The 12,345-nt window shown below is 38.2% G+C and overlaps 1 pseudogene; it reads right to left on the bottom strand.

Annotated features, from left to right (window-relative positions):
- Window positions 1-1,232: 1,232 nt before the first annotated feature.
- Window positions 1,233-2,118, bottom strand: LOC119528848 (annotated as a pseudogene).
- Between the last annotated feature and the right edge of the window lie 10,227 nt (window positions 2,119-12,345).

The raw sequence follows: 12,345 nt of genomic DNA, 5'->3' as shown, positions 1-12,345 counted from the left end.
AATACCTTATTGAAGTACCCCTACTCCTGTTTGATTGATTAATCTTTTTAAAAAAAAGTATCAAGTTAATAGATGCACATGGTTAGAAAATCAAACAGTATAGAAAAATGTATTAAAAATCAAATACCTCTATTCTACCCCTTCCCATTTGAGATAGATCAAAGATGACTGTAATTCTTGGACACTTCTTTCATTAAGAGGTAGATCTACTTTACCTCCCCTTGAATCTGAGAGGGCTTTATGACTGCTTGACCAATAAAATATAGCGGGCATGATGCTGTGTCTATTTCCTAGGGTGGGCCTTAAGAGACTAGCAAATTCCTCTTTTTGCCTCTTGGAATTCTCACTCTTGGAACCCAGAAGTCATGGTTGAAAGAAGTCCAAGCGGCTCTGTGAAGAACTGAGGCCCCTGGCCAGCAACTTCAGTTGAGCTCTGTGGTAACAGCCAGCACTAACTTGCCAGTCATATGACTTAGCCAACTTGGAAGTGAATCCTTAAGCCCTTGTTGAACTGCTGAGCCCTGCATTACTTTTATTTTGAACACTGATTATTTTTGTTTTAAGCCACTAATTTTTGAGGTGGTTTGCAATGTAACGGTAAGCAATCGTAACACTACTCCTTGTCCTGTTTCCCGGTGGTAACTACATTTGACTATTTCTATCTTTGATATCTTCTGGAGGCTACTGACACATACTTAAAGAAATATTCTATTTCATGATTTATTAATTGTACATATTAACTATTGATTTTTGTGCTATGATAGATAAATACCATTAAATTATTTATTTTTTTTGATCTTTTCTTTTAAAAATAACCATAAGCCTTGTAATGGAACACTCTATGGTCCCATCCAACCCCACCCTCAATTTCTTCTCCCAAGAGTCAATTCATTTTCAATTCTTTTAGCTGTTATTATGGTATTACATTTTGTTTTTTTGATATCACAGGGTAGTTTTAATATAAGGTAAACACAAACAAAATTTTTAATTAGGTGTTCAGTTACTTATCCTGCAAAACAATATACCAAAAATCAACCTTGAAACATTTATAAAAACACAAAACTTATAAAATAACTTCCTCAATTAATTCTAAGGATTCCATATACAAATGCAAATATGGGAACTTCTCAATTATTACGTCAATTATTAAGTTACTGATTGAGCAGTAAAAAATGATTTTTGATTTTAAACTTGAATAGCTCCAAATAAAAACATGCTATTTTCTACATATACTATCTTTGAATTCTGCACAGAGTTCCAAGGCAAAGATTGCTTCTGGCTTTATGAATTACCAGTGGTGATGACCAGTGTGGCTGACTTATCACAGGTCTTTTATTCTTCTTTCCTTAGACAGATCCTTAGCTTCTTTTGGAGGAGGCATATGTATTGGTTTCCATGGAACTGGATTATAAAAAGCTGGTTCTGGATAGGAATTTCTGCTGTAGAAACCTGTAAGTTTTCCATTGGCACAACCATAGCTCTTTGCAGCTGGACAAGGTTTATTTTTTTGCATTTTCCAACCATTCCTGAAACTTTTTTTTTCTATTTCCTTTTTTTTCCCTGTAATTCAGCTTGCTGCTATTTTTCTTTTTCTTCTCACATACTTCAGCATTTTTTTTCTTTAATCATTCTTGATATTTTTCTTTTGCTTTTTCTTGCAAATATTCTTTTTGTAGTTCCTTTGCAGTTTTTTCCTCCATTTCCTTATTAATTTTTTGTTCCCTTTCTATCCTTTTCTGTTCATCTTTTTTCTGAACCCATTCCTTGTGCTTTTCTTCAGCAATTAGTTTTCTTTTTTCATGTTCTTCCATTTCTTTTCTCTTTTCTAGTTGTTGATTTAATTCCTGGCACACCCCTACAACTCCATTCCTCTCACACTCGACACCTCGGCCTTGAGTCATAAGCACCTTCGTTCTCGTCTTCCTCCTCATACTCCCCATTACCGTCGTCCTTGTCAAACGGGAAGGTTTGATGGTGCAGGGGAGACCACAGCGACATGGTGGAATTGCCGCAGCTCAGCGACCGCGACGGCGAGTACGCGGACAGCGTCACCACCCCCAGGCCCTGCTCCCGGGCGCCCGCCATGATGACAGAGAAGGAGCCGGACGAGGGCCAAGACCTGGGCGAGAAGCCCGCGGGGAACTGGCTTTGGGGCGGGGGAGAAACGGCCTCCGCCTCTCTGCCGTCCACATCTGGCCCGCCCAAGTTCAAACCGGTGGAGACGCCGCGGAGACGGGATCCTGGTATTACTTTTTTTTTTTTCCCCCATTTTTATCGAGATTGTTCAGATACCATACAATTATCCAGAGATCCAAAGTGTACAGTCACTTGCCCCCGGGTACCCTCATACAGCTGTGCATCCGTCACACTTAATTTTTGTTCAATTTTTAGAAACTTTTCATTACTCCAGAAAAGAAATAAAGTGAAAGATGAAAAAAGAAAAAAAAGAAAAGGAAACTCTAATCCTCCCCTGTCCCTAACCAGCCCCCCTCAATTGTTGACTCGTAGTATTGGTATAGTACATTTGTTACTATTTATGAAAAAATGTTGAAATACTACTAACTGTAGTATATAGTTTGTAATAGGTATATAGTTCTTCCCTATATGCCCCTCTATTATTAACTTCTAATTGTATTGTCATACATTTGTTCTGGTTCATGGAAGCGATTTCTAGTATTTGTACAGTTGATCATGGACATTGCCCACCATAGGATTCAGTTTTATACATTCCCATCTTTTGACCTCCAGCTTTCCTTCTGGTGACATATATGACTCTGAGCTTCCCCTTTCCACCTCATTCACACACCATTTGGTGCTGTTAGTTATTCTCACATTTTGCTACTGACACCCCTGTTCATTTCCAAACATTTAAGTTCATCCTAATTGAACATTCTGCTCATACTAAGCAACCACTCCTCATTCTTAAGCCTCGTCCTATATCTTGGTACCTTATATTTCATGTCCATGAGTTTACATATTATAATTAGTTCTATCAGTGAGACTCTGTAATAATTGTCCTAATGTGTCTGGCTTATTTCACTCAGTATATTGCCCTCGAGGTTTTGTCATCAACCCATTTTTTTTTTTAATATGGTTTTGTTCACTCACCATACATTCCATCCCAAGTAAATAATCGATGGTTCTCTGCATGGTCATACATTTATGTGTTCACCACCTTCACCACTATCTATATAAGGGCATCTGCATTTCTTCCACAAGGCAGGAGGGAGAGTCAAAGAAGGTAGAGAGGAAAAAGAAAGAGGAAAAAAAAATGACAGCTAGGAAGCAGCAAAAGGAAAAATAACCTTAAATCAAAGTAGAGTGAAGAATCACACAATACCACCAATGTCAAGTGTCTAACATGCCTCCCCTATCCCCTCCTCTTATCTGCATTTACCTTGGTATATCACCTTTGTTACATTAAAGGAAGCATAATACAATGATTCTATTAGTTACAGCCTCTAGTTTATGCTGATTGCATCCCTCCCCCAATGTTTCCCCATTTTTAACACCTTGCAAGGTTGACATTTGCTTGTTCTCCCTCGTAAAAGAACATATTTGTACATTTTATCACAATTGTTGAATACTCTAGATTTCACCAAGTTACACAGTCCCAGTCTTTATCTTTCCTCCTTTCTTATGGTGTCTCACATGCTCCCCACCTTCCTCTCTCAACCGTATTCATAGTTACTTTTGTTCAGTGTACTTACATTGTTGTGCTACCATCTCCCAAAATTGTGTTCCAAACCATGCACTCCTGTCTTCTATCACCCTGTAGTGCTCCCTTTAGTATTTCCTGTAGGACAGGTGTCTTGTTCACAAAGTCTCTCATTGTCTGTTTGTCAGAAAATATTTTGAGCTCTCCCTCATATTTGAAGGACAGCTTTGCTGGATATAGGATTCTTGGTTGGTGGTTTTTCTCTTTCAGTATCTTAAATATGTCACACCACTTCCTTCTTGCCTCCATGGTTTCTGCTGAGAGATCTGCACATAGTCTTATTAAGCTTCCTTTGTATGTAATGGATCACTTTTCTCTTGCTGCTTTCAGGATTCTCTCTTTGTCTTTGTCATTTGATAATCTGATTATTAAGTGTCTTGGCGTAGGCCTATTCATATCTCTTCTGTTTGGAGTATGCTGCGCTTCTTGGATCTGTAATTTTATGTCTTTCATAAGAGATGGGAAATTTTCATTAATTATTTCCTCTGTTATTGCTTCTGCCCCCTTTCCCTTCTCTTCTCCTTCTGGGACACCAATGATACGTATATTATTGTACTTTGTTTCATCCTTGAGATCCCGGAGACGTTGCTCATGTTTTTTCATTCTTTTCTCCATCTGCTCCTTTGCGTGTAGGCTTTCTGGTGTTTTGTTCTCCAGTTCCTGAGTGTTTTCTTCTGCCTCTTGAGATCTGCTGTTGTATGTTTCCATTGTGTCTTTCATCTCTTGTGTTGTGCCTTTCATTTCCATAGATTCTACTGGTTGTTTTTTTGAACTTTTGATTTCTGCCGTATATATGCCCAGTGTTTCCTTTACAGCCTCTATCTCTTTTGCAATATCTTCTCTAAACTTTTTGAATTGATTTAGCATTAGTTGTTTAAATTCCTGTATCTCAGTTGAAGTGTACGTTTGTTCCTTTGACTGGGCCATAACTTTGTTTTTCTTAGTGTAGGTTGTAATTTTCTGTTGTCTAGGCATGGTTTCCTTGGTTATCCCAATCAGGTTTTCCCAGACCAGAACAGGCTCAGATCCCAGAGGGAAGAAATATTCAGTATCTGGTTTCCCAGAGGGTGTGTCTTAGAAAATTGCTCCACCCTGTGATGCCTCAGGTCACTGTGCTTTTCTGCCCAGCAAGTGATGCCTGTTAGCCTGTAATTCTTGACTGGTGTGAGGAGGTATGGCCGTGTTCCCCCAGGCTCTGGGGTCTGGTTCTGAATGGAAAGGGCCCCACCCCTTTCCTCCTAGAGAAGACAGACCCCCCAGGTGGAGGTCATTAGCATTTCAATGGTCTCACTCTCTGCTTGTGCTGTCTCCACCCTTCCCCGAGTCACAGCCCTGGAAACTGAAAATGACTGGGGCTTTCTCCACTGAGCTGAAAAAGAAACAGATAGTCCCCTTCAGACCCAGTCCAAGGTGACCCTCCGGCTCTCCAAGGTCAGTCATCACCCAAAGCCTCTGTCTGTTTTTTGGGGATGCGTACCTGTAGTGAGCAGTTCACACTCGCTACTTAAAACCCTAGTTGGAGCTCAGCTGAGCTATATTCGCTTGCTGGGAGAGAGCTTCTCTCTGGCACCACGAGGCTTTGCAGCTCGGGTTATGGGGGAGGGGGTCTCATGACTTGGATCCGCAGGTTTTACTTACAGATTTTATGCTGTGTTCTTGGGCATTCCTCCCAATTCAGGTTGGTGTATGATGAGTGGATGGTCTCGTTTGTCCCCCCGCAGTTATTCTGGATTATTTACTAGTTGTTTCCGGTTTTTTGTAGTTGTTCCAGGGGGACTACTTAGCTTCCACTCCTCTCTATGCCTCCACCTTCCAAACCATTCCTGGTATTACTTTTTGAATTTCTCAATACCGTATGTATACTTCTATTTTTTAATCTTTACATTTTAGACACTATCTATTGACTTCCTAGAATAGAAGATAAGATTCAGCTTTCCTAACCTGCACCAACTCCCTCTCCAATTTGATTTCCCCATATGCTCAGTTGAACGATTACAATTTTGTGGCAAATCAGTGTCCAGTGTTCATATTGCAATGATTATATAAATATTCTTCACAACTGTGCTACATATGAACTTTACTTAAATTTCCTTTCTTGAACAGTCTTTTGATCTTTTCTAGAGTTAATAATTGTTTTGATTTTTTTTTTCTGCTTAGTTTTCTGTGTGCTATGAATACTTCAGACTGAAACTGAAGTGTTAGTGAATGAAGTAAGAAAATGTAACTTCTCTCTATAGTATAATAAATAAGATGATCTATCAGTTCCACTTTTTGTAGACATTCTTTCTGGAGCCTTGTGGCTTCCTGCTCAGATCTAGACTGGTTTCTCTGTAAGACTGCTGCACAGCTGTTGCCCTGGAGCTTCCTTTTCTTAGGAAATCCTTTCATGTCTCTTCTGTATTAGATCCCCTCTGTATTAGTTATCCACTGCTGAATAACAAGTTCACCCAAAACTTAGCAACTTAAAACAGCAGACATTTATTTCTCATAGTTCCTGTGGGTTGTGAATCCAGGAACAGCGTATCTGATAATTTTGGTCCAGGGTTTCTCACAGGGCTACAGTCATCTGAAGCTTGACGGGCTAGAAGAACTGCCTTGAAGTTCTCACATGGCTCTTGGCAGGAGGCTTCAGTTCCCCACCCAATGGGCTGCTCACATTATGGCAGTCACCCTGAAGTGAGTGACTTGAGAGAAGGCATAAGAGCAATAGATCAACCAAGATGGAAGCCTCATAGTCTTTTATGACCTAACCTCACAAATGAAATACCATTACTTTTGATGTTCTATTGGTCACAGAGCCCAATCTGGTACAATATGGGAGGAGATGCTCAGGATGTGAATACCAGAAGGAAGGGCTCATTGGAGACCATCTTGAAGGTTGTCTACCATACCTTCTATCCTGGATTTCATGTCTTCTCTTCCTTGGTTGATTCCTTCTTTTTGGTGGATTATATTTTCTGGTAGTATCCTGCAAAAGGGTACCTGGGAAGTAGTCATTTTTCGGCCTTGCATTTATGAACATGTCTATAATCTATCTCATCCTTCACTAATAGTTTAGGTTTAGAATTCTAGATGAATATCTTAATTCCTGGCTGCTTAAACAACTATTATTTGATGGGTTGACTTAAACAATGGGAATTTATTAGCTCATGGTTATGAGGCTAGGAGAAGTGCAAAATCAGGGTATCAGCAAGGCGATGCTTTTTCCCCAAAGACTGTGGCATTCTGGACTGGCTGCTGGTGATCCTTGGGTCCTTGGCTTTTCTGTCACATGGCAATGCATATAGCAATATCCCATTCTTTCTCTCCTGGTTCTGCTGATTTCTGGGTTTCTCTCTATGCCTGATTTCCATTCTGCTTTTAAAGGATTAAAGCCCAACCAGATTCAGATGGCCACACTTAAATTAAAAATAACATCTTCAAAAAATCCTATTTACCGTGAGTTCACACCCACAGGAATGGACTAAGATTAAGAACGTGTGTTTTTTTCTGGTGTACCTAACAATCTACCATGGTGGATATCATTTTTCCTCAGAATTTTGAAGGCATTGCTCCATTGTCATGTAGTTTCTAGAGTTGTTATTGTCAAGTCTGATACCATTCTGAATTTCTGTTGTCATGTGACCCCTGTTTTGGTGTTCTTGACACTTTTAGGGTCTCTTTGTAATCTGAAATTTCATGCCTTGTGTGTGGGTTTCTTCATATATTTATAAATTTTCCTGAATATCCAAAAGGTTCTTTCAATGTGGAAACTTAAGCTTTTCAATTCTGTGAAGTTTTCATTTTTACTTCTTTGGGACCATATTTGTTGCATGTTTAACCTGCATTGATTGTCTGGTTTTCTAAGTATTTTTCCCATTTTATACCAAATTTTCTTTCATCTACTTTCTGAAAGATTTCCTCAACTTTATCTTCCAAAACATTTATTATTTAAATTTCTTCTTTTACATTTTTAACTCCAAGCATATCTTTGCTGTTTAGAAATGTCTCCACTCCCCTATTTTTTTTTTTTTTAACAAACACTTTGCCCTTTTATCCTGCTTTTATAATTTTGTCTGTTTTTCCATATTGGATGCTTTCTGATAATGTCTGGCTTGGTAATCCTGAACTGTCCATTGGCACTTAGAATGATGCATAAAAAAATGGTTGGAACTGTGTGCAGAGGCAGGGATTGTTAAGAAGTGGGCTTTACTTTAGGGGAATTTCATTGATGGATACCCCAACTCTCAGTATTTATAGGTCTTTTTTCTTGGGTTGTTCAGTTTCCTGAGAGAAAAATTACCCAATCTCTTGCTTGCAGTGTGTGCTGGAGGGTGGATAACAAACCAAGCTGCCAGGATTCTAGGAACTAAGCAGGGCAAGGGAGCTGGGGGATCTGAAAGCATCTTATGCATTATTTCATGCAGTTTTCCTACTGTGGTGGGGTTTTAGCTCTGCCTAGAAGCCCTGAGTCGAGTCTGGGGCTTGTCTGGGTTTAGCCGCTTGATAAGCTGCCAGCATAGAGTGAAACACTCAGTCACCTGAATGTGCCAGCTAAGAGAGGGGATCTAGTGGGAGGGGGATTTAACTGCTTCTTAGACAAACTTTCAACCAATGTTTCTCTTCTGCAGACTCATCCTTCCTCCAGCCATCAGGGGTGCTTGCTGTTTCCTGTTTGAGAACATGTACCTTTTTCCTATTACTGCATATAGAGGAGCAACCATTAGAAGAATAATTCTCAAAGTGTGGTCCCAGGATCCCCAGGGGTGTACAAGGTGAAAGGTATTTTTATAATAATAAATGCATACTAAAAAGTATTGGATTTAATTTTAATATGGTAAGTATTGTTAGATATAATCAACATGAATGAAAGCTCTTTGGGGTCTTCAGTATTTTTTAATAGTGTAAAGAATTCTGAAACCAAAAATTCTGAGCACACTGTGTTAGAATAATACTCCTAGATTCTCTCTTTTCCCTTCTTCACTTCCCTAACAACAGGGATTGACTTACCTAACTGGGGAGTGTGGGAGAGGAACTGGGCAGGCAAGACCCTGCCTTAATCTCTTCTTTCTGTTAGACAGTCTTGAGATCTTAAGCTCAGCATTTGCCTGGCCATAGAGAGTATGTGTTCTCACCAGCTTTTGACCATGGTCAGTTTAGCTAGAGAAGCTCTGTCCTGTGGTGAGGCCTGATGTGACCCAGCTCTGCTACTAATTATGCGAATCTGTCTAATTGAAGGGTAAAGTATGTGAATTTATCTAATTCAGGCAGAATAAACCATGTTTTCCAGTATCAGCTGTGTAAGTACTAAAGGAGCAATTTAAATTTTTTCAAAACTTTGTTATTTTGAAATGATTTTAGGTTCATGGAAAAGTTGCAAAAATGGTACAGAGAATTTCTGTATACCCTTTATTGGGCTTCCCCAAATATTAACATCTGACATAGCCACAGGAAAATGATAGAAAGCAGGGGATTAATGATATAACACAATGAACTTATTTACAGACTTTATTTGAATTTCACCAGTTTCCTCACAAATCTTTTTCTGGTTCAGGATCCAATCTAGGATTCCACATTTATTCCACTATTTGATCTGTACTCTGGCTCCCGAATCTATGTCTTAACTGGTTGCATACTTGACTGAGAAAAAAGGAGGTGTTATGTATCGATACTTCTTGTCACCCAGCACCTCTAAATCTTGAACCTTTCTGAACTTCTGTGGTGTAAGGAGGTTACTTCCTCTTGTCTTCTTCCTGTTCCATATCACCTAACTACAGGCAGTTTCTAACCTCTCTTTGATTAACTCATTTGTAAAAAGACTACCTCTTTTCCATTATCCATATTTTGCTGTTGTCTGCTCTGATGATGTTTCTTGTGGTTTGCTTACTAGGAAATTTCCATTCCCTCTCTCCAAGGCTGGGTCAGTTGCCAAGCCCCACCCGTGCTCTGAGAACTTGTGAATTAATGTATTTTTTATTCCTTTACTATTAATATTGGTCAGATTTTAGGAAGGAGCCGAGATACATGGATAGGTTTAATTTCCTCGTTTAATTAGAAATCTGGCCTCTGACATATGATGCTCAGTTTGTATATTCTTTTTGCTTATCAACCTCAAAGCTTATTTAAATACCTATATATGACTAGTTTCTTCACTAATTTTAAAGGTATATGTCTCTAATATAACCAAACATATCTAGGCCCTGATTAGAATGCTTTTTATAGTCTACTTTATATTTCTTAGCTTGGAATCAAAAGACATGTCCAGGGATTTGCTTTATCCTTTAGGCTTGGTTGGTGTCAAGGTGCCTCCAGCTACTCACTGCTTAAGAAATCAGCTGTGGGTCTCTCCCAGTATCCTCCTCTCAGTTTCTAAAGGAAGAATTGCTGCAAGGAAGACATGCTATCTTATCTCTGGTTTTCAGCTCCCAACTTTCTTCTATCATTTTCTTGTACTCAACTGAAAAGGAAGAGCGAGATTATAGCTGTGTAATTCCTGTCTATGCTGAGGATATTCTACTATTTCTGACTCCCATTCCTTGAATTTAAAAGGAAGCAGATATTTTACAGATTACGGTATTTTAAAGAAGAGTAAAACATTCTGTTCCTGTTTGTTATTTTAAAATTTTACCTTTGTGAAATTTGTTTGTGTTTTAGTTTCCTTGGCTGTTCAATCAAATACCATACAGTGGGTTGGCTTAAAAAAACTGGGAATTTATTTCTCATGATTCAAAGCTAAGAGAAAGTCCATATAGTAACATATATACAACCAAAAGAACCCCCTTTTATCCACATTCAAATACATAATTAAGTGCTGTTAATTATGTTCACAGCGCTGTGCTACCATCACCACCATCCATTACCAAACCTTTTCCATCAACCCAAATCAAAACTCTGTATAATTTAAACATTAACTCCTCATTCCCTACTCTCTCCCTGGTCCTTGGTATCTTCTAGTTTCTGACTCTATGAGTTTGCTTATTCTAATTATTTCATATCAGTGAGCTCACACAGTATTTGTCATTTTGTGCCTGGCTTATTTCACTCAGCAGGATGTCTTTGAGGTTCATCCATGTTGTTGCATGTATCAGAACTTCATTCCTTTTTATGACCAAATATCATTTCATTGTATGTATGTACCAAATTTTATTTATCCATCCATCAGTTGATGGACACTTGGGTTGCTTCCGTCTTTTGGCAATTGTGAGTGATGCTGTTATGGACTTCAGTGTGAAAATATCTGTTCGAGTCCTTGCTTTCAATTCTTTGGGTATATACCCAGAAGTTGGATTGTCAGGTCATATGGGAGTTCTATATTTAACTTTCTGTAACCACCAAACTGTCATCCACAGTGGCTGCACCATTTTATATTCCCACCAACAATGAGTGAGTATTCCTATTTCACTACATCTTCTCCAACCCTTGCAATTTTCTGTTTTTTTTTTTTTTAATAGTAGGCATTCTAGTGGATGTGAAATGATACCTCTTTGTGGTTTTGATTTGCATTTCCCTAACAGCTAATGATGTTGAACATCTTTTCATATGCTTTTTTCATTTGTATATTTACTTTGGAGAAATGTCTATTCAAGTCTTTTGCTCATTTTTAAATTGGATTTTTTTTTGTCTTTTTATTGTTGAGTGGTAAGATTTCTTTATATATTCTCTATATAAACCCTTATTGGATATGTGGTTTCCAAATATTTTCTCCCATTGAGTAGGTTTCCTTTTTACTTTAATTATAAAGTCATTTGATGCACAAGTTTTTAATTTTGATAAGATCCCATTTATCTATTTTTTCTTTTGTTGTTTGTGTTTTAGGTGTAGAGACTAAGAAACCATTAAGTATAATAATGTCCTGAAGATGCTTCCTCGTGTTTTCTTCTAGGAGTTCAATAGTTCTGGCTCTTTCTTATATTTAGGTCTTTGATCCATTTTGAGTTGATTTTTGCATGTGGACGTCCGGTTTTCCCAGCACCATTTGTTGAAGAGAATATTCTTTCCCAATTGAGTAGACTTGGTACTGATGACAAAAATCAATTGGCCACAAAAGTGAGGGTTGATTTTTTTACTCTCAATTTGATTACATTGGTCTATATATCTGAACTTTTGCCAGTGGTATGCTATTTTGATTACTATGGCTGCATGATAACTTTTAAGATTGAGAAGTGTGCGTCCTCCAACTTCGTTCTTTTTTTTTCAAGATGGCTTTGGCTATTTTGGGCCCCTTACCCTTCTATATAAATTTAATGACTGGCTTTTCCATTTTTGCAAAGAAGGATGTTGGAATATTAATTGGGATTGTGTTGAATCTGTACATAGCTTGGGGGAGATTTTACATCTTAACAAATATTTAGTCTATGAACCCATTTTTTTAGGTCTTATTTCTTTTAGCAGTGTTTTTATAATCTTCTGTGTACAAGTCTTTTACATCCCTGGTTATATTTATTCCTAGATATTTAATTATATTAGTTTCTAATGTAAATGGATTTTTTCTTGATTTCCTTCTCAGATTGCTCATTGCTAGTATATAGAAACACTATTGAATTTTCATGTTGATATGTATGCCACCATTGCTGAATTTCTTTATTAGTTCCAGTAGCTTTGTTGTGGATTTTTCAGGATTTTCTGTATATAGGGTCACGTCATCTGCA

The sequence above is a fragment of the Choloepus didactylus genome, chromosome 3 (genome assembly GCF_015220235.1).
Source record: "Choloepus didactylus isolate mChoDid1 chromosome 3, mChoDid1.pri, whole genome shotgun sequence".
NCBI classification, from domain to species: Eukaryota; Metazoa; Chordata; class Mammalia; order Pilosa; family Megalonychidae; genus Choloepus; species Choloepus didactylus.
The sequence above is the reverse complement of the archived record's forward strand: the minus strand, read 5'-3'. Positions and strand labels throughout refer to the sequence as shown.